Source organism: Ursus arctos, unplaced genomic scaffold, assembly GCF_023065955.2.
Source record: "Ursus arctos isolate Adak ecotype North America unplaced genomic scaffold, UrsArc2.0 scaffold_4, whole genome shotgun sequence".
Lineage (NCBI taxonomy): Eukaryota > Metazoa > Chordata > Mammalia > Carnivora > Ursidae > Ursus > Ursus arctos.
Genome location: NW_026623056.1, coordinates 22371910 through 22393795, shown reverse-complemented (window position 1 = coordinate 22393795; position 21886 = coordinate 22371910).

Below are 21886 nucleotides of genomic sequence, written 5' to 3'. Positions count from 1 at the left end.
GAACGGAGAGCCCCTCGGCCTGGGAAATGGGGCGTGGCCAGAAAGGGGGCCGCCCCCTCGCCCTTCACGCAACGCACGTTCGCACGTTCGCACGTTCGCACGTTCGCACGTTCGCACGTTCGCACCTTCCCGGTGCTAAACCATTCCTAGAGGAACTGCTTCTGGGTCGGAGTTTTGTACGTAGCAGAGCAGCTCCCTCCCTGCGATCTGTTGAAAGTCAGCCCTTGACACAAGGGTTTGTAACAAAAAAATTAAAAAGAATTAAAAAATTAGGATAATAAAAAAAAGAAGAAAAACCCTAGTACTATACAATTTTTTCACATTTTAAAAACTTCAAAAAATTGTAAGCAGACACTATTAGAAGAGCAGGGATTGAACATTTTTAAGAGCTACACATTTAAAAAATCTTTTTGAGTTTTTTCAGTGATACATGTAGATGGAAGGAGGCTTTCCCTAACATTTACAGGGTCTGGGGCAAGTATACAAATGATTGTCAGATACCGTATAGGGAAATGTTCTCTTACACCGACCTAGAAGGCAAGGTAGGAGCTTAGAATTATCTAATTGCTAGAAAATTGGCAATGCATGAAGAACCAGCCCTGGCTCAAGAATAGCACACCCTGCCCTTCTATTCCTAACTCCATTGAGCTGTACTGTGAGGGGCCATGTACAAATGTGGACACCCCAATCTACCTATTCAAGCTCTCTTTACATATCCACAAAAGGGCACCTAGTGCTGTGGTTCATTTTGAGAGGAAGGACTGCAAGGAGACCCAAGTTCATTCAGGCAGCTTGAGTAAAGAATGCCAAGATCTCAAGTCCCCAAACTATGGTCTAGAAGTTGGGGTGTGGTTCTGATTAGGCATGTCTGTTAGCTTACTCAGATTCCTCACCCTGTAGGAGGAACACGGACAGAGGTGGACCAGACTGGAGAACTTCTAAAGCAGTGGTACTCCAAGAGTGGTACACCAACTGATACCATGAACTGCTTATTACTGGTCCAAGATGAAATAAAGAACTTTACCAGAATGTAAGTAAATGAAATCATTAAACATGTTATTTTAGCTAACAGTTTTCTTCTTTCCTTGGGATGACTTGCTGAAGAAATCAATGTTAGCTTGCATCCTGATGCAAGCTCTTTATCTAGTCTTGGATCCACGCATGAAGTGGTACTGATCTACAGAATATGGCTAAAACTGGGGCCACTCTTGACCAAATCCAGAAATTAGAATTACAAAACACCAATAAAAACAAACAATAGGAATCAAACATGTTTGATGCACAACGTATACCCAAATAGGTATTTCCAACATAAGGTTAAATATTTCCATTGTTCAAGACAGTCCCGTCAGAGGTAAAGTCACTAGTAAATTCACATTAGATCCTTCCTAGTGATAGCATCAGTGTGACTGAAAGATGTCAAAGACAAAATATGAAGACTCTGGATACTAAATACTTAAAAAAAAAAATCCGTAAAGTAAGATACGTTGTTCAGATGTGGCCTAACCATGTATTCTGTTTTCTTCCTAGGCTACTGCTACTAGTCATAATGAAATATGATGATTCTATGAAAATGATTCTGATAATCTAATGTAAATCCTTTTTGTTTCGTTTTGGTTTGGTTTTTTTTTAAAGTAGGCTCCATGCCCAGCATTAAGCCCAACACAGGGCTTGAACTCATGACCCCAAGATCAAGACCTGAGCTGAGATTAAAAGTCAGACTTTAAAGGCTGAGCCACCCAGGTGCCCCTGCAACCAAATGTTTTTATTTCAGGACCATAGAAAATATTCAGTTGGAGCTATTATAGCAGATGTTCTATCTTCTACTTTAAAGATGTCGGAAATATTAACATTCAAATTTATAGAGTTGATTACTTGGAAGTTGCCTCCCAATAACTAGAGATTTTCCCTTAAGAATCACTCTAAGGGAAGAGTTTAATATATTTGCCTCTTTGTTTTAACAGATGTAACTACTTCACAGAGAGGCTGGCTATCAAAGAAACTTTAGCTTCAAAAATATTTCCCTTGAATATTAATCAGTAATAAAATGATTTAATCTTGGAAATTGCGATGTCATTCCATCAGAAAATGGATTTAATTTATACACATTTATTTTGCACACTTTAGAACAGTTTTTTTTTTTACAGTAGCAGAATACCACTAAAATATTAAATCTAATAGACATTAAAAAAGAAAAATCAGCAGAGTGAATGTAAGGAGATCATTTCAAAAGAAGTTAATTTGAGCTCAACAGCTGTAGAGTGCAATTTCATTCTTACATGGGCTTAAGTGTGCAGATCCAGGAAAGAGCAATTGAGACCTCTTTAAATCTAATCCAGCCTCTGGCTCTAAAACTCATTTGGCTCTAGGGATGATCCAGATGTTCAGGTTCCTTTTAGGTCAAGACTGAAAGAAATCTAAGAATGGAATTAAAATATGCCCCAACTACAAGAGGTCATGAAGGCTGGCCTGTTGATCACTTTCTTTTTATAGATATGGAAACTGAGTTCTGGAAAGGGAAAGTGACTTTTCATGGAACTTCAGGGTAAGTAACTTCAGACTCACAAAAAATGAAATTATTTTCCTCTATAAATCAGGATGCACCCTCTACCGCTGCTGCCTCTGAAACTTATTAATTACCTTCTTTTAGTCACCCAAGCTTACTAAGAATAACTTATAATTTGTAAGAAGCACATTTTTTTCTAGGCTGGACCATCCAATTTTTGATACATAGCCACATCATTTATTCTTTCAGCCAAATATATGCTGAGCAACTTCTATGTGCAAAGTATTGCTGGGCATGATGAATCACAGAGAGATTGTTAAAACACTCTTACTATCATCAAAAGCTCACAATCTAGTAAGGGGTGATAAGAAATAGATACAAATATCTGATGTGATATTTATACTACAATTTTCGAAGGATCTAATACTTAGGTAATTAGTAAAGATTATATCCCATGGAGTATATGGGGTTTGAAGATAAAAGCTTCAAATATGAGATCCTTGCTGGGATTCAAAGTGTTTCCCTGGGAAGGAATAGAAACAGTCTAAGTTGCCAAGGCAAGCTGGCAGCTCAAGAATGAAGCGGAAGTGATTATAGGAAGCAGATACCAGAGCCTAGCTGAGAAGGAAAGTCGATAAAGTACCTAAGAGAAGGAAAAGGAAAAGAACCAGTTCACCACAACTACAACCCAGGAATGTTACAGCTGAAATAGTGTCAGAATAAAAGAACTTGGTCCAAACCATGTTCATTTGAAGATAAGTGCCAGGCTCTATACGCTATTCTGGGTACTTATTGTTTGAAGTGGGGAGGCAGCATTCAGTGATTGTCAAAGAAGTCTATACTTCTATTTTCTATCAGACAACAGTCACACTGTACCATGCCTATCAAATCCAACTAATAATGAGTACGGACAGGTCCCATTTGGGTCTTATTTATTTGAGAATTTTTTTCTAATGAGGTTTTCAAATTGTTTGAGAATAAATCATTGTAATATGATCCTGAAGAATGAATTCTAAGGACAGCAATATTCTATTGTATAATTTTTTTCTTCAAAGATTTATATATTTGAAAGAGAGGGAGAGAAAGAGTAGGGTAGGGGTGGAGGCAGAGGGAGGGAGACCATCCTGAAGCAGACTCCCCGCTGAGCCCAGAGCCCTATGAGGAACTTGATCCTAGGACCCCGAGATCATGACCTGAGCCGAAATCGAGAGTTGGCTGCTTAACCAACTGAGCAACCCAGACACCGCTACTGTATAATTTTATATAATCATCTTAATCATAGAGAATTTCTAGAATGTATAGAAAAGAATACAAGTAATAATCACCCATAACTTACCAACAAGGACCCAAAGTAACTATTGTTAAAATTCTGGTTTTACGTATGAATATGTATGTAGGTAGACATATAAATGTGATATGTGTATATGTAAGAGGTGATTAAATGTTCACGTCTGGAAAATATTGTTTTGTATGCCTTGGAAACTCATGAAAATAAAATTCATTAATAATCAAAGAAATGCATTTAAAAAGAAGAAACTATTTTTCAACAAATTAGAAATAACACAATTAGTGTTCTAGTTGAGCCAATGTTCTAGCTGAAAGCAACTGAAAAAGGACCTACCTGTCACCAGGTAGAAGTAAGCTATCCTCAGTGAGGATCCTCAAATATCTTACCCACAGAGAAAACAAATTGTTATTTTAAGCCACTAAGCTTTGAGTTAATTATGCAACACAGTTAATAGAAACAAGAGTACCTAGTGTGTAGTATGAAACATTAGTACCTCGTAAGCTAGTTTTGAACTCAGCAACCAGCATCCAGAAACATAATTCAGTACCTAGAATTAGTCACTGAAAGGTCACGCTTTCAAAGACAGATTCTCTTGACATGGAAATGAACTGCCATTTTCTATAGTGTTATTTCTATATATACTATTTCTTGTAAGATTTTGACCATAAACTAATGTCTTATGTGCTATTTCTTATATTATTTTGCTTATATGGTATTGTTGTGTTTTTTAATAACATAATAATGTGTTTTATGATTATGTTCTATCTCTGCACAGGGTGTAAGTTGGGTCATTTAACAAACTAAGTCAGCGTTTGAATCTAATTGCAATGTATGGCAGTCTGGACACCAAGGGTTCCTGAGAAGGAATTTCAGATTGGAAGAAAAGATCCTACTTCTCGCAATGATTTGAGGTTGTACGCTAGTGCTTTGGCAAGCCCTGTACTCTTCCAAGTCCCTCATTCCTCATTTCCAAACAGAGGGTTAGAGAGCTGTTGATGTCTAAATTGCCATCTAATCAAATCTTACGAATCTGGACTTAAAGTACCAAGCCACATATTTCTACAATGTTTATTGTAATTTATCTCTTAAACATGTTCCTAACACAAGGAAAGATTATAAATAGGTTTTAGATTTCTAAAACCCAATTGGTGGGCGCCTGGGTAGCGCAGTCGTTAAGCGGCTGCCTTCGGCTCAGGGCGTGATCCCGGCGTTGTGGGATCGAGCCCCACATCAGGCTCCTCCGCTATGAGCCTGCTTCTTCCTCTCCCACTCCCCCTCCTTGTGTTCCCTCTCTCGCTGGCTGTCTCTCTGTCACATAAATAAATAAAATCTTTAAAAAAAAAAAAAAAACCCAATTGGTGCAATTTCAGATGATAGCTACTGGAGAAAGGACTGTCATGATTGAGATCATGTGATTCATATTAACTTTTTTTATCTAGAAATTTGTTCTAAAACCTAGAAATGAACCAGAGTTCTATGAATAAATCTACGTTATAAGGCATCAAGATTCTGCTTTATTTTATGTAAATATTTCAAGGCAACTTAGACAAAATGTTTTTAAAAATTACCGCAAGCATTTTAAAAAGATGAAAATTGAACTGGGCGCATGCAGGAAAGAATAATTAGGATGGTGAAGTACTTGACACCATGATGTTGGGTGAAAGAACTGGAACATTTATTCTGGGAAACAGGCTGGAGGAGAGTGTGTAGCAAAGAGGATAGTTTATTCTTTGTGGCCCTTAGGGGAAGAACAAGAATGGATTCATGGGATTAAAGAGAAAAATATTTGACTCATTATCTGTGAAAGAACTTATGAAACTGAATAGAGGAAATCTCATTTAAAATGGAGTTGGGAGGCCAGAAGAGGGAATTCTCATGCCCTACAACTCTTTCTCAGTTGCAGACACCAACAGGAAGAGACATACTTTGCATTCCCAATGGGAAGAAGCCGACTCTAGTATTCCAGTAGGAGAAAGGAAGAATTTCTTCCCCCCACCCCAGCAACAGCTTAGCCAACAATACCGCAACCCAGCCAGTGAGAAACTGGCACCATCCTGAACTTTCTCACTCCTCCAATGGACTTTTGTTCAAAGCAGCTGCTCCCAACTCCATGCTTTTCTCTATAAAGTAATTCTCCCCTCCTCTGATTTCCAGACTTGCCTATGGTTTCCCATAGCTTGTCCCAAATTGCAGTTTCTCTGCTATTCCCAAACAAACCCATTTTGCTCACAGAATAAATGGCAATTTTACAAGGTTGACATTTTTAAAATCCCCTCATAAAGGTGTCAAATAGATTATAATCACTTGAGAGAAATTCTTCCAAGTAAGTTCAAGAACTAGTTTCATTTTCAGGTTACTCCAAGAGTCTAGGTGATCTGTTTATATGCATAAAGATACTTCTGATTAAAAAAGAAGTTTCTGTACAGACTATTCCTCCTGGATTTGGGGCAGGAGAAGGGCAAAGGCTCGAGGCTGCACTTTGGGGATGGTTAATATTGCAGATTTTTTCAGGGATGGTAGAATCAACTCCCAGGCAAATGGTCCCATTACAGGTCTGAAGCATTCCCAAGGTTAGCAAACCTTCAAAGACAAACACACATTTCTCTAAAGGCTCCTGCACCAAAATTACATCAATGTGTTCTTAAATTCTTGTATTTTAAAACCCATGATTTTCTTGTGGTGAGTGCCTCAGAGCCATTGGAGACCTCGAGGATGAGGACTTGCCAAAGCCAGTTGTGGCCCGGGCACTTGTGCCAGCTGGACGGTCATGCTTAACTTTGGGTTTCTTATTTTCCTTCTTCTTGCAGCTCTGAGTAAAGGACCTTTTCTTGGCTTTCTTGGGCCACAAATACTGGACTCTGGGCTGAAGTAATCTTTAGAACTAGGCCGTCATAGGGTACCTCTGAGGGAAAGTAAGAATTCTTTTCCTTTCAAAGGGATTTGACCAGAACCATTTTCCACCTAGGAGCTTCCATTAGAGAATTCAGAGCACCCTTTCTGCTTCTTCACATTTCTGAAAAGAACAGCTTTTCTCTGCATACTTCATAGCTTGAATGCATGTCCTTATTAACACTATGGCTCCTGCCATGTGCATGTGCTTTTAGATTCCTGGATAACCTGCTGATGCACCGAAACACAAGCTATAATTACACATAAGAAATGACCAGTATCAAAATGTTATTACCATTCTGGCTCTTCAGACTGGAATTTTAGTACTGTTGAGTTTCCTAGATTCCCTGTCAAACAATGGTGGAGACAAGCGCTGAAGAGCACAGTACAAATCCCCCAATTTATAATTGAACAAATATTTGCCCTAAGATGTTGAGTACTGACTGAACATACAAGGCAAGTCTCTTTTTTCCTTGCCTGGGGCTCTACCAACCACACCCTGCTTATTCATAAGACATGTTCTCAGCCTCCATGGAGTTCCTAAGGCCGTGACTAAGTGTCTGGCTACTATAATAAAGGAGTCTCTTATGGAAGAAAGAGCCCAGAAATCAGAGTTATTTGGTTAAACTAGATACCAAATACAGGGTTGTATATTAAATATTCAAATACAAACTTCTTTCCTTCTAAAAATCTCAAATGGAAAAAATACCAAAAAATTAAATAGTATGTATTCATAGCATGTGAGACAGGAAGACTAATTGTCTTAAGCATCTTGAAATGTAGGAAAATATAAGAAAATCATGTTATATACATTCTACAGGTAGCATAAGTGTGGATATAAGACATGAGGTCCATCTTTATGTGCACATATTAGAAATCAGTTTGCATGCAAATGCATTAACTATGATTATCAGCTTCATTCTTATGTTAATATTCTGTATATTATACACTGGTCTCTAACATTCAAGTGTTTAATAATATTTTTGTTAGTTTTCTTTCAACTGATAGCAATATAGATCACTCTTTTGATCCACTTGCTTGGCAAAAGTTGAAATGTTGATGGGGAATTTCAGCTCTTTATGACACTACTATGTGAGTTTAAGGAAATTTGCCTTTTTTATCTTTGGAAAACCAAGCCAATTCAAGGAGTTTTAAGAAAGATAAAACTCTGGAGGTAGATAGCCCGGGTTCAAAATTTGGCTTCTCTACTTCATACGTAACTTTGGACACTTTTCCTACCATGCCTCTGGTTGGACAGTTGTCAAATGGGGATAAAGATAATATAGACTTTGTTTAGTTCTTATAGGGAATACATAATGAGTATGTTCATGTTGAGTGAGTGCTCAATACATCTTGGTCATTAATATTAGTACCAAAAAAATTCCATTTTTTATTTTAGTGAATTTCAGTCTTATTTCTGGAAGAATTCTTTAATGTGAAATGTTAATTTCAATACTATCCTCTGTTGTGACTTAGTATTATTTTAAATGAATTTGGAGCTGTGGAGATAAAGTTATATTCTGAAAAGGAGGATAGGAACCAGGTGGGTTAGGCCAGAATCTTGGTTCTACTAAGTATTTGACAACAAAAAAGTAATTTAAATTCTCAGAGAATCATCTCCTTGGCTGTAAAGTGGGGATGATTCTTGTCCTACTTCACTGTTCTAGTTTCCTCGAGGTCACTGTCATTGACTGAGACTGGAAAAGTAAGTAGGAAGCAGACCAGGCAAGGCCTTGCAGATGTTAATAAGGATTTGGTCTTCATCCCACAGGCAACGGAAAGCTATGTGAAGATTTTTGGTAGGAGAGAGAATGACCAAATATTAGTTTCTTAAAGACCATGCTGACAGCAATGTGGAGCATGTTTTGGAGGAAAGTAAGAGTAGATGAAGGATGCCATATCAGAGTCCATTACGGTAAACAATAACAGTGGCCTCATTTGAGGTGCAGGCACTCAAACTGAGCGATCTGTGGACTGAGAACTGTCTTGGAGATAACACTAACTGGAGAAGCTGGTTTGGGAGGAAAAAGAATGGGAGGAGTCAAAGATGACAAGCAGGTGTGGCCCTGAACAAGTGGTAGAAAGTGGGGTCACTGACTAGGCAGACTGAGCAGCACTGAATGAAGAGCTAATGCTATTGGTGGAGGAGGAAGATAATGAGTTAGTTTTGAATGTGTGTTGAGTTCATGGTGCCTATGAAGCCTCTAAATATAATTGTGAAACAGACAGATGGATCAATGGCCTGGATCTTAAAAAAAAAAAAAAGGTTTGGGTTAGTGGTATAGATTTGGTATCCATTGTCAGTGGTTTTATCCATTAAAACCAGAAGAGTGGAATTGCCAATGGTTTTATCCATTAAAACCAGAAGAGTGGAATTGGTGATATAGTCCTAGATAGACGGTGGAGAATAGAGGACAGGAAGCCTAAGATCCATAAAGAAATGTGATAGTTCGATAAAAGCAGATGAGCCTTCAAATAAGACTACAGTAAGCGGCCAGGAAAAAGAAAACTAGAAGTTTGTAAGTTTTAGAAGCTAAAGGAACAAAATGTTTTCAGGAGGAGAAAGTAACTGACCATTTTGGAGATGACTGAGTGATCTTAATAAGCTAAGGAATGAGAAGTTTCTCCTAGATTTGTTAAAATAGAAGACATTGAAAATCATGGTGAGGCAGTTTTGGTAGAATGTAAGAGGAGAATCAGACTGCAGAGGGTGGAGGAATTCTCTTGCAGTGTTAAGACTGATGATTGTGAACTGATTTGCATACTTTGATAATAAATCAGTCCAGCTGTGATTTTTTTTTTCTCCAATAGTGCACTGTACCTTGGGTACAGGCACAGAAAAGTTGAGAATTCAAAACTCACATTGATTCAGGGGATGTGGTTCGTTGGCAAGGTGGAATGAGAGAGGAACGGACAGGGAAGTTAGGGAAGAGAGTGGTGGCAGCAATGACCCCACGTGGACATTGACCAGATAGAAGGAGGGTACAGAGCTGACAGGTGGAAGCAAGCAGAGGATTTGAATTAATCAATAATTGCATGGAGGCTGAAGTTCAGCTGTTCTAAGGGTAAATAAGCCAATAAGGTGGAATTTATAGGAGGAGACTGTAGTCAGAATCCGAGATTTTGGTATTATTTGTCTGACAGGCGGAATAGTTTAGGTGCTGACCAGAGAAGGTTTGCAGTTTGGGAAATAGCTATTCATTTTCCTTGTTATGGACTAAGGATCTGAGGGTCCTTGATGTCAAGTACCCATTTGTGCCTCCAAAAAGTGACATAGTAGTATGACGGGTTGAGAGCTAACGTCTCAGAGGAGACTCCATAGCTGGAGAGCAGTGGGGTTAAACTCCAGGTAGGAAATTTGGATAAATGGATCTGGAGCTGAAAAATGGGGTCTGAGCTGGCAGTACAGATCTGAGATCCATCTGAATGTAGGTGATCAAAAGAAATCTATGCAAGGTTCAAAATCTAATTTTTCAGATTTCAGAATATTTTGCAGTTTAGGTCACAGAATGTAGTTTTTTGTTTGTTTTTGTTTTTATTACTACAAACAAAATACATGTTAACAATGTTACAAATCACTGACAAGCCAAAAGAAGAAAATGAAAATAACATACACTCTCACCATGGAACTAAACACTGTTATTACCTGACACGTTATCTCAGGTCTCTCTCCTGGAGGCATATGCATATCTAGATAAGTTTTACAGAAACAAGCCAGGACTGCACATATTGTTTTATAGTATTTTTTCATTAAGGTAGGTATCATTAATATTTTTGTCACTAAATATCTACAACACAAATTTTCACTCCTTACAAAGCAATATTTATCTGTCCAGCTCCAGATACGATACAACATTCAAAGGACATATTCTAGTTTTTAATTCCACGTTGAAAGAGAAAAGTTTTCAAAGCACTGATTAGATGTGTGCTTTGGGATATGTCTCTTCTCTCTAAGCCAGGGTGTTGAAAGGATTGGATTAGTGGATCTGTAAAATCTTTTACAGCTCTATAATTTCTGTTCTGTTCTATTTTATTCTCTTCTATTTTAAAACATTAACTGGTAACATCCTACTAAATTCAGTATGTGGTAAATGTATTCATCTGATTATACTTAGAAGAAAACTGGGGCAGAGAACGTTAAGTGGCTAACACTGACTTCTTGGGAGAGTGAGAGCCAGGGCTGGGAACGCAGCCCCGAGTGCCTTGCTCCAGTACGTGGAGTTCGCTACTCAGCAGAACCCTGCTGGTCACCCCACCCTGCCACTCTGAAATACTGACTTACCCAATTTGAACCTCAGAGGTTTCTGAGGTTTCAACCTCACGAACGGGTTTCAACATCACTAACCCTTATGGGCCAAAGCCTGCTTTCCAGTCCCAGTGTGGCTTCCTTCTGGACATCCCCCCTTTCCAGACCAGGATTCCAGCTCAGCATTTGCAACAAACCTCTGCACTCTGGATCCAGAGTCGTATCTTGCCTTGTCAGATCCCCTTTTAATCTTTAGTGATTATTCTGTTGGATCATGCCACTGAAGCGGATTCCAATATTCTACTCATTTTAACGTTTCTTTTGCAGACAGTTTTTGTCACAGTGTAATTTGTTTGGGGGCAGATTGGAGTCTGTGATTACAGACTACCATTACATTAGTCAGTGCAAACCTTGGCATTTATAGCTGTTTCTCTTTTGTGGTACATTTTTAAAGTTGACTTTTATTAAATTTTCATGAAGATACAGTATTCACGTATGGTTGACAATAAAGGAAGGCAAAATGCTTTATGGAATTCATGAGCAAAATAGAACTCAAACTAGGAAATCTAATGTCAATTTCCCTGAGTAGCAGTTCATACCAATATTAAGAATAAAAGGGTATTAGGTGTCTACACTGAATGAATTTAATTGGGAAATTTTTTATACACAGGTTCCATTCTTGATGATAACAGCCCTTATTTCAGGAAGTCCATCAAGGTAGCTGCTTCACTATCTCCCTGGATTATGGTGGAAATGGAAATACGTTTGAAAAAGTAGGATATCATTAGTATCTGTTCTTTTATTTGTACATGGGTAATATACACTCACACAGAGTTGTCAAAATTTTTTAAAATCTTGCTTAAAAGTTGGGTGATCAGGGGCACCTGGGTGGCACAACAGTTGAGCGTCTGCCTTCGGCTCAGGGCGTGATCCCGGCGTTATGGGATCGAGCCCCACATCAGGCTCCTCCGCTATGAGCCTGCTTCTTCCTCTCCCACTTCCCCTGTTTGTGTTCCCTCTCTTGCTGGCTGTCTCTGTCTCTGTCAAATAAATAAAATCTTTAAAAAAAAAAAAAAAAGTTGGGTGATCAAACACACCGTCAATAAGCAATTGCCCTTAGAAGGTTTGATGATGGACATTCAAGAAGCCTGTCAGGAATCGTAAACATTTTACCTTTTAAAAATATGAAGACAGAAATGTAATAAACTGGTATTTATTTTTCTGGGGAAATTTTTTATTAAAGTTTTTTCTTAAATGATAAAGAAAATTCTCCAAATGCTCTTCTCAGCTGAACCCCAATCTAATATTCACACCTAAACTTCTTGAACTATTCAGAGCCCTTTAGTTATTTCACACTAAGTATAACTGAACCAAAATTTCATTTCCTCTCCTCAAAAAAAAACTTATCTCAGTTTCAAATCATCGTCAATGGTATCTTCCTTACTTTATATAAGTGTAAAATTTTGTTCCATTTTTACTTCTCTTAACAATCACATCTAATAAAAATCTGAAGATACCTCTTCCCTCCACACCCCATAATTTTGCATACGTTGATAACACATACATAAGACCCATAAGATCTTTGACATACCACAATTTTAAATGAGTTATTCAGCCACACAAATTTCTCCTTAGAAAGAGGGACAGAGACAGGAAGACAGAGAGCAAGTGCTTTCCTCAAATTTTACATCTTATGCTTAAAAAAGGGATATCCCTAGACCAATATTCAGTAATCTTCAAATATTGGTGCTGTATGTAACATTTATAACATGAAGTGTTAGTGTTTTGTTATTCATTTTTTTTCCTGTAGTCATGATCTACTTATTACTATATTGAAATATTTGTCATACTTTTTTTTTGCATTTTAAAAGCCCTTTTGTTAACACTTATTAAAACTATTTTATTTTAAAGATTTACTTATATATTTTCAGAGAGACAGAGTGCATGAATGGGGGGAGGGGCAGAGGAAGAGAGAGAGAGAGGAAGCAGACTTTCCTCTGAGTGCAAAGCCCAACATGGGGCTTGATCCCAGGACCCTGAGATCATGACCTGAGCCAAAACTGAGTCTGACTCTTAACTGACCGAGCCACAGTCACCCTTTATTAAAACTATTTAAAGTTAATACTCTGTTAAAAAGGATATAGGGAAATTAACTTAAAGTATACCATAATAAATAGTATGCTAAACTATAAAGGAAGTTTTCATATAATTTGTGTGTGTCTGTTTTTTTTAGGGGGGAGGGGCAAAGGGAGCAGGAAAGAGAGAATCTCAAGCAGACTCCCTGCTGAACCCAGAGCCTGATGTGGGCCTTGATCTCAGGACCCTGAGCCAAAATCAAGAGTCAGATGCTTAACCAACTGAACCACCCAGGTGCCCCATTACCTGTTTTTTAATATACAGTAGAAAGAACATGTGAAATACTGAGAAGCAGTACTTCAATAAAACCAATCAGGACTGGTTACATAGATGGGTATTGCCTTAAGAATTAAAAATTATGCTAACAATGGATATTTAATGAAATGAGAAAGTGTTCATAATATAAAAGTTAATAAAGAAATTATAAAACAGGGGCGCCTGGGTGGCACAGCGGTTAAAGCGTCTGCCTTCGGCTCAGGGCGTGATCCCGGCGTTCCGGGGTCGAGCCCCACATCAGGCTCCTCCGCTATGAGCCTGCTTCTTCCTCTCCCACTCCCCCTGCTTGTGTTCCCTCTCTTGCTGGCTGTCTATCTCTGTCAAATAAATAAATAAAAATCTTAAAAAAAAAAAAAGAAATTATAAAACAATATGTACAAAACAGACCTGCTTTCACTAAAATAAATGTGTATGTGCTTCTAGGAAAAAGACCTGAGAGATGTATGTCAAGCAGCTTTACCAACAATAAGCCTAAAATTTTTATCTCTATCAGCTTGGTCTCTGCTTATATGTAATATCTTTTCAAGTAAACTGATTTGGTGCTAGAGTTATCCTGGCTCATAAAGAGAGATGGCTTATAAGTAGAGAATGCACTCTTTCTCTACTTTCTAAAAAATTTTGTATTCCTGGAATTTATAATAAATGCTTGATAAAATTCACCAATAAAGCTATCTGGGCCTGGAGTTCTCTATATGATAAATTTAATAATTATAAATTTAATTTATTAAACATATAAAGGGTTATTCAGGTTTTCTTATATTCGTTTTGGTAATTTGTTAAGTAAAATAAAACATGCCTTGAGCAGGAGAGGAAGAGGAAAGAGAAGAAAATTAAAAACACCAATACTCCTGTGACCACTGATGGGAAGGGACATAAAAACAAGAGGCTAGAAATGTGTATTTCCTGTCGACTTACTTGTAATCATATGGTGCATATTTTTTGTTTATTGAAAAAAAACACATGAAAAATGCCTACTCTGAAGTGAGTTAAAATATTGCCAATGTCTTAAGCATTCAATAATTTCTACATTTCCAATTTCCAGTATTGACTTAAACAATAGCAGGTTTTAAACATTAAATGGGAATTAGTCTGTAAATAGTGGATTCTTATTACTTGCAACAAAGCACAATGAATCTATAAGTCATTGCTATAAAAATGTCAAGAAAGGTAATTTTCATTGTCCACTTTCACTAAATTAAGTTGTATTTTAAAAATATACATGTCCCTCACAAATGTGAAGTTTTACTTTTAAATACTGACACAAAAGACAAGTATATCTCTTTTTAAGAGACTTCCTCCTTAGAGTTCATATAAATCCTACTAAGATTAAGGTGGACTGGTGAGAGAGATTTAAGAATTTAGATAAAATTGAAGAGAACATACTAGATTATATGTTAGTCCTAAAATTCAGATATAAACTAATGCAAAGGAAATACACATACAAACATTTTTCATTAAAAAAATTCTCAACTGCTCTGCAATGCTACAAGTGTTACAGGTATTTTCACAAACAACAGAAAATACGATAAATCAAACAAATGGAAAATGCAGGTCTGGATCAATACAGAAAACTAATGGAAGTCATAAAGTGTAGAAATGGCATTTATGGCAACATGATTGTCACAGTTTATGTGACCAATATATATCTTGGGTCCTAGAAGACAGTCTTTGTAGTCTCCTCCAGCCTCAAGGTTCCTAGCTCAAAAATCAGCATTTTCATTTGAATAAAAGTTTGTCAATTTTGTGTTTATCAAGAGGAATAAAATCTAACGTGACTATAAAAGAAGAGTTCGGTGTTCTCATTTAACAAACTTTTACTGATCTCCACTATATGTAAATTACCAAGTCAAGGATGAGTGGGGAATCAGTCGGACAACTTTATGCCCAGTTTTCTAGATCACCACCACCTCTTGGCTCTGGCCACTGCTGTGACAATCAGGTATATGCAGATAGACCCTAACAGTGCCTCACTTCAGCGTACCACAGTCTCTTGGTGTTCGCCCTAGGGCTTCTCTTGTGTCTCCTTGTAGTATGCTGTGGGAGCTGACACAGGCTTTCTAGAATAGCTAGAAAAGTCACATCCTGCTTAACTTGTGAGGAGAGGGAGTCAAGGCATAAGAATCCCTCTTTTGAGTTTCTGGGGCTGACAGCTCTGGGACATATTTTTTGTGTTCTTCAGAAACTCTGCAGAGGAATTTAGTTCTTCTGGTTGACCATAGCAGAACAACTCAATGTACCTTTGGATTAGTCTGCCTTTCTTTCCTACTTTACTCCCACAATTCTACTACTCTCCCTCTCTGGAATCACTTCCTACATGTAGAACTTCATATGGATCTCTGTTTTTTGGGAGAACAAAAGCTAAACATCATTTAAAGATGTGTGAGGTATACCCTTCCTACTACAAGAAACCCATGTTACATATATTTTCAGTTTAGCTCAAGTACAAGAAATACTGTTAGAATTATATTATGCAAAATAATTTTGCACTAGTTGTGTCACAAAACTTGTCCTTAAAGCACGTTAAGTGGCAGAGCTGGAATTCAAAAGTTGTTTAGATCATAATTTATGTCCCAGTAAGAACAAAAGGTCATGCTGAAATAAGGCAATGGAGGAGACTTTAATAAATGAGACACTTCCCAAAGTGTGGGTAGGGTTAAGTAAATTTAGAGAGGGATGGTAAGCCTACCCTGGGGTCAGGAACAGCAGGGAGACATTACTACTCCTGAACTGAAGAGTGAGGGGAAGGAGCAATTGACAGAATCTGAGATTGTAGCTCTAAGGAGAGAGTGACCTTTCAAGATCTGTGGCTCTGGGGACAGGAAAAAAGCCAAACCACTGCAACCTAGGAGGGAGTGATCTAGGGGAAAATACCATACCACCCACCACATACTGGCGGGGGAAGTCCACTGAGTAAGTAAAACTCTGTCCTACCCAGAATCCAGAGCTCCACCAGGCTAGACAGTTGTTAATGGGAACAAATTCTGACAATGCTCCATTTACTAACCTGTAGTCGGAATGGGCTACAAAGGACAAGGGAACATTGCAGAGGTCAGCAGCTGAAAAAATAAAAAGAGGACTTTCCTACCACATCTGGGTGACACTGATGAAATAGAAAAGAATGTGGGACAAGTGGTGGGCAAAGGAAGTCTGGGGGTCCCAGAGAACAATGGACAGAAGAGTTCCCACCAGAGTAGAATGAAAGCCCAGTCGATTCTGAGAAGGCAAAGAAACTTTTCCAATCTCCAATGTATGGGTAAAAGGATACTATCTATATTAAGACCAACAAGGCAGATTTTTGAATACAGAATAATGATTGTTGAATATCTCCTATTCTTTTCCTTTCTGAATCATAGCTTGTATAGTGGTTATTACGTCCCTGGCTTAACACTATGCAAAGTGTGTGGAGGGGAACAGATAACTAGTTTGATTACTTAGTAGGTTGCTGAAACAGGAGCCATGTTTGCATCCGAAGAAGACGACAGCAAGTCACCTGAAGATTTTGGACTTTGAGCAGCATACAGTGACAGGATAGGTCCTTGGAATGGTTTTCATGGGTACATCATCATGAAGGAGAAAATGGAAACTTGGTGGCTGTAAGTATGGACTCTGGCACTACTAAGCCAATGCCGACCAATATCTGTGTTCTCTTTTTGCTTGGCCCACAGCTAGACTACATGTCCTAACCCTATAGCAGATTGCTGTGGCCAAGCAATAGGTCTCATCAGTGAAAGTGAGTGGATGTAATGAATGCCATCCCTCGGGAGTTAAGAACTTTTTACATGCTCTACTTTCTTTTGGCTAAAACCTGAACACATGGGGCACCTGGGTGGCACAGCGGTTAAGCGTCTGCCTTCGGCTCAGGGCGTGATCCCGGCGTTATGGGATCGAGACCCACATCGGGCTCTTCTGCTATGAGCCTGCTTCTTCCTCTCCCACTCCCCCTGCTTGTGTTCCCTCTCTCGCTGGCTGTCTCTATCTCTGTCAAATAAATAAATAAAATCTTTAAAAAAAAATAAAAATAAAAAAAATAAAACCTGAACACAAATATCCTGTGAGGAATCTAAAGCCCTATCTTCTACATAATCAAAGGAGTTTGAGTATTGAAAATCAATTTGCAGAATATAAGTTAATTAAATATAAAGGGAGGGAGAAGTAGCCTTCTATTCTGTGAAGAGTTGACTCAGAGACTTTTTTGTGGTGTTATGGCAGTCAGCCTTATATGATTAATATGAAGATAAAATATTTCAGTTACATATTACATAAAAATGAAACAATAAATTAGGGGCGCCTGGGTGGCACAGCGGTTAAGCATCTGCCTTCGGCTCAGGGCATGATCCCGGCGTTGTGGGATCGAGCCCCACATCAGGCTCCTCCGCTATGAGCCTGCTTCTTCCTCTCCCACTCCCCCTACTTGTGTTCCCTCTCTTGCTGGCTGTCTCTATCTCTGTCGAATAAATAAATAAAATCTTTAAAAAAAAAAATGAAACAATAAATTAAAAAATAGTAAGATAGAAAACAACTACAGAAATTGTAAGAGGTTTCTTCAAAATAAAGTGAAATGTTTATGTCAAGACGAGAGACCCACTAAAAATATCAGGATTAAATGGAGTAGAACTCTAGATTAAACACAGATTAAATAGAACACAAAGAACAACTGTGTGTGTGCCTATTTTAAAATTTTAGACAAAATGAACACTTCTAGAGAAATATAATTTACAAAACTTGAGTCAAATAGGTAGAAAAAATTAGTCATATTACCACTAAACACACATGCACATACACACTCTCTTACACAATCCAGCTATTTTTAGAGTTGAAGTATGCCAAAGATTCAAGGAATAGAACTACAAACTTTTCCAGAGAACAAACTCTAAGGGATTGTGTCATACCTTTATGAAACTAGTATAACTTTCATGCCCAAAAAAGATGCGGATAGGGTAAAAAATAATAACAAGCTAATCTCACTTATGAATATATATTCAAAAAAGAATATATAAAGCAATATATTTTAAAGAATATGAGGTAAAATTATGTTTATCTAATAATGTACATTGGATTCAATTTGGAAAAAAATCATTACAATAAATACATCAAAAAAATAAAAACCATATAATCATCTCCTTATATTTATGAATGTTTTGTTAAAACTAAGTATTCATTAATGATGAAAACGATCAGTATATTAGGACAAACCTTATTCTGAAAACAGAACACTACAAAATACTTTCAGTAAACGTCTAAGTTACAGTCTTTTCATAGTAGGAGTAAGCCAAAGATGCATGCTATGACATTTCTAATCAGTATTGTAGTGGGACACGAAAGACAAGAAAAAATAAGATACATAGACTGAAAAAGAAAAAAATTCATTAGCACAAAGTAAACATTATTATCTACATGGAAATCCCCCCCCAAAAAAAACTGCATGTAAATTATTTAAATTAATAGAGTGAAGCAAGGTAGTTGGATATAGGAAGAAAATTCTGCTCTTGGGTATGCATTCCAAAGAAATTCTCAGAAAAATACAAGGATACAATAATGCAGATTATTGAATCAGTATTTGTGTTGGGTGACAGAGTATGACAGATAATGTGAGTTGTTCTTCTTTAACAGTAGATAATAACGTAGTAGATGTGGAGTGTTATGAAGCAATGCATAGATCAATATAACAAAATTTGTGGGATGCAACTAATTTGGTGTTTTAAGAGAACTTTATAAATCTTTAAATACTTGTATTAACAATAAATAGGGGCACCTGGGTGGATCAGTTGGTTAAGTGTCTCCCTTCAGCTCAGGTCATGATCTCAGGGTCCTGGGATTAAGCCCAGTGTTGGGCTCCCTGCTCAGCAGGGAGTCTGCTTCAATCTCTCTCCCTCTGCCCCTCCTCTCTTCTCCTGCTCTCTCTCTCTCAAATAGAAAAATAAAATTTTAAAAAAATAAATAAAAATTTAAAATACTCTAAGCTTTTACCTTCAGAAGCTAGGACCCAAAGAGAAGAGGAAGAAAGCAATAAACAGTAGAAATGAGAGAAATCAAAAATATACTAGCAAAGGAGAAACTTAGCAAAATCACATATTAATTATTTGAAAAGATAAAAATATGGAAAAAGCTGTATCTATATAAATTAAGAGAAAAGAGAAAAAACACAAACTACCGCTTTAGGAATGAAGGAGGGAACATCACTACTCATTCTACCTACAAACATTAAAATATAATAAGGCAATATTATGAACAGCTCTCCACCAATAAATTTGAGAATTTAGATGGCAAATTTTTTGAAAGACCACAAACTATTAAAACAGATCCACAAAGGAATAGAAAACCTCAATAACTTTATTAAACAATGTTAATTCATTACCACAAATCTACTCACCATCAAAACTGCAGGTGCAAATAGCTTTGCTGATGAATTTTTTCAAATACTTAGGAGAGAGGTAATATCGTTATTACACAAATGCTTTCAGAAAACAAAAGGGAAAGATTTTTCAACTTATTGCTGAAGACCTGACATCATGACAAGCACATTAAAGGAAAGGTTAATTATAGACCAATATCATTTGTGAGCACAGACTTAAATAGCCTCAACATTTGAGCAGATATAATCCAACAATATTTTGATTAATTATCAAGAGATAATTAATAGTGATGGATTTAGGTCCATCCCAAGAATGCTAGCTGGTTTGTGATGTGAAAATCAATTGGTATACTTAGGCTCATCAATAGAAAAAAAGGCTAAAAACCATATGAGTGCTTAAATAAATGAAGATTATTCGTCAAAATTCAACACCAATTCAGGATAACAGCTCTCAACAGACCAGGAAGATAAGGGAACTTTCCCAGCCTAATAAAGGACATCTGTGAAAAATATCCAACCAGCATCTTAATTATTGATGGAAGTCAGAGCATTTTCCTCATAATTGGAACAATACAATGCTTGTTTTTACTGCTATTTTTATCCAGTATTTTAATGGAAGTTCTGGCCAATTTAATAATAAAAGACAAAAATTGAAAGTAAATTCACATGGGGCGCCTGGGTAGCACAGCAGTTAAACGTCTGCCTTTGGCTCAGGGCGTGATCCTGGCGTTGTGGGATCGAGCCCCACATCAGGCTCCTCCGCTATGAGCCTGCTTCTTCCTCTCCCACTCCCCCTGCTTGTGTTCCCTCTCTCGCTGGCTGTCTCTATCTCTGCCGAATAAATAAATAAAATCTTTTTAAAAAAAAAACAAAACCACATGTATTTAAAAAAAAAAAAAGAAAGGAAATTCACAGACAAGATGATTGTTTCTGTAGAATAGCCTAATAAATCTGTAAGAACTAGTAGAACATATGCCAAATTGAAGTCAGAAGGCTTGCTTTTTGGGGTGTTACTAAGGAATGGTTGCTAGGATGCCACATAAGTGAATGTGCTGGAGGGATGGAAATGTTCCATATCTTGACAGGTGTGTAGGTTACTTAGTGTATGCATTTGTCAGTACTCATTGAACTCTATACTTAAGATCAGTGTATTTATAATGAAGGGAAAAAATAGGAATTTTATAGTGGAGAAACCTGGCAGACACTACCTTAATCAAGTGATAAATGTTAACATCACCAGTAAGAAAATATATTGATATGATACACTGAGAAGGACATAATATTACTTCTGCGTATTATTTTTTAATGCGTAACTTCAATGTAATGATGAGAAAACATCAAACCTAAATCAAGAAATTATTCTGCAAAATGACCGAGCCGCACTCATTAAAATTCACAGATGAAAAACAGATCCAAGAATAAAGGAGAAATTGATATATGAAAACAGCATTATTTTAGATCAGTAGGGAAGTAATGAATAATTTAATAAATGATTTACCCACGTGCCTTTTAAATGCAAACCAAGCAACCCACAGCCCACACCCAACTAACTTCTCCATTGGTTTCTCATACTCTAGGCCGCTATTCACCTGCAATAATCACAGCAGGGTCAGGTACCAGACAAGGGAGAGATACCCTCTATCTCTCAGAGCCACTGAAATTATTCAAACTAGCTAATCCTAAACCTGTTTAACCTGTCTTGCCTGCTCCTTCCCATGGAAACCCACCAGAAAGGCTCTTGCCCACCATTTCCTCTTCTCTACCTCCTGACAGATGCTGGTGCTTCTACCATGGTATGGTGTGCCCTTTCTCTTGACATCTCGAAATAACAAACTACCTTTTCAAGGGCATCTATCTCTGTTAGCTCTACTATAAATAACAACACATATTAAAACAACATGGTATTGCTAGACATACATGCCTTCTCTGGTTTCTTACTGTAAGAATGAGGAAAGTAATGCAATCTCCATATTTCATAAATACATGGGAATTTACAGAGATGAAAAACTTTCCCAGATTACAGAGCAGATAAGTGGCAACAATCCAAGAACCAAACTCAGATCTATGTAAAATTAAATTTCACATCCATTATTTAGGGGATATGAGCAGGATTTGCCCAAAATTTTATCAGCGCTCTTTTAGTTGAGGAGTTAAGTCTCAATGGCATTTATGTAATGTCATCACAGCATGTCG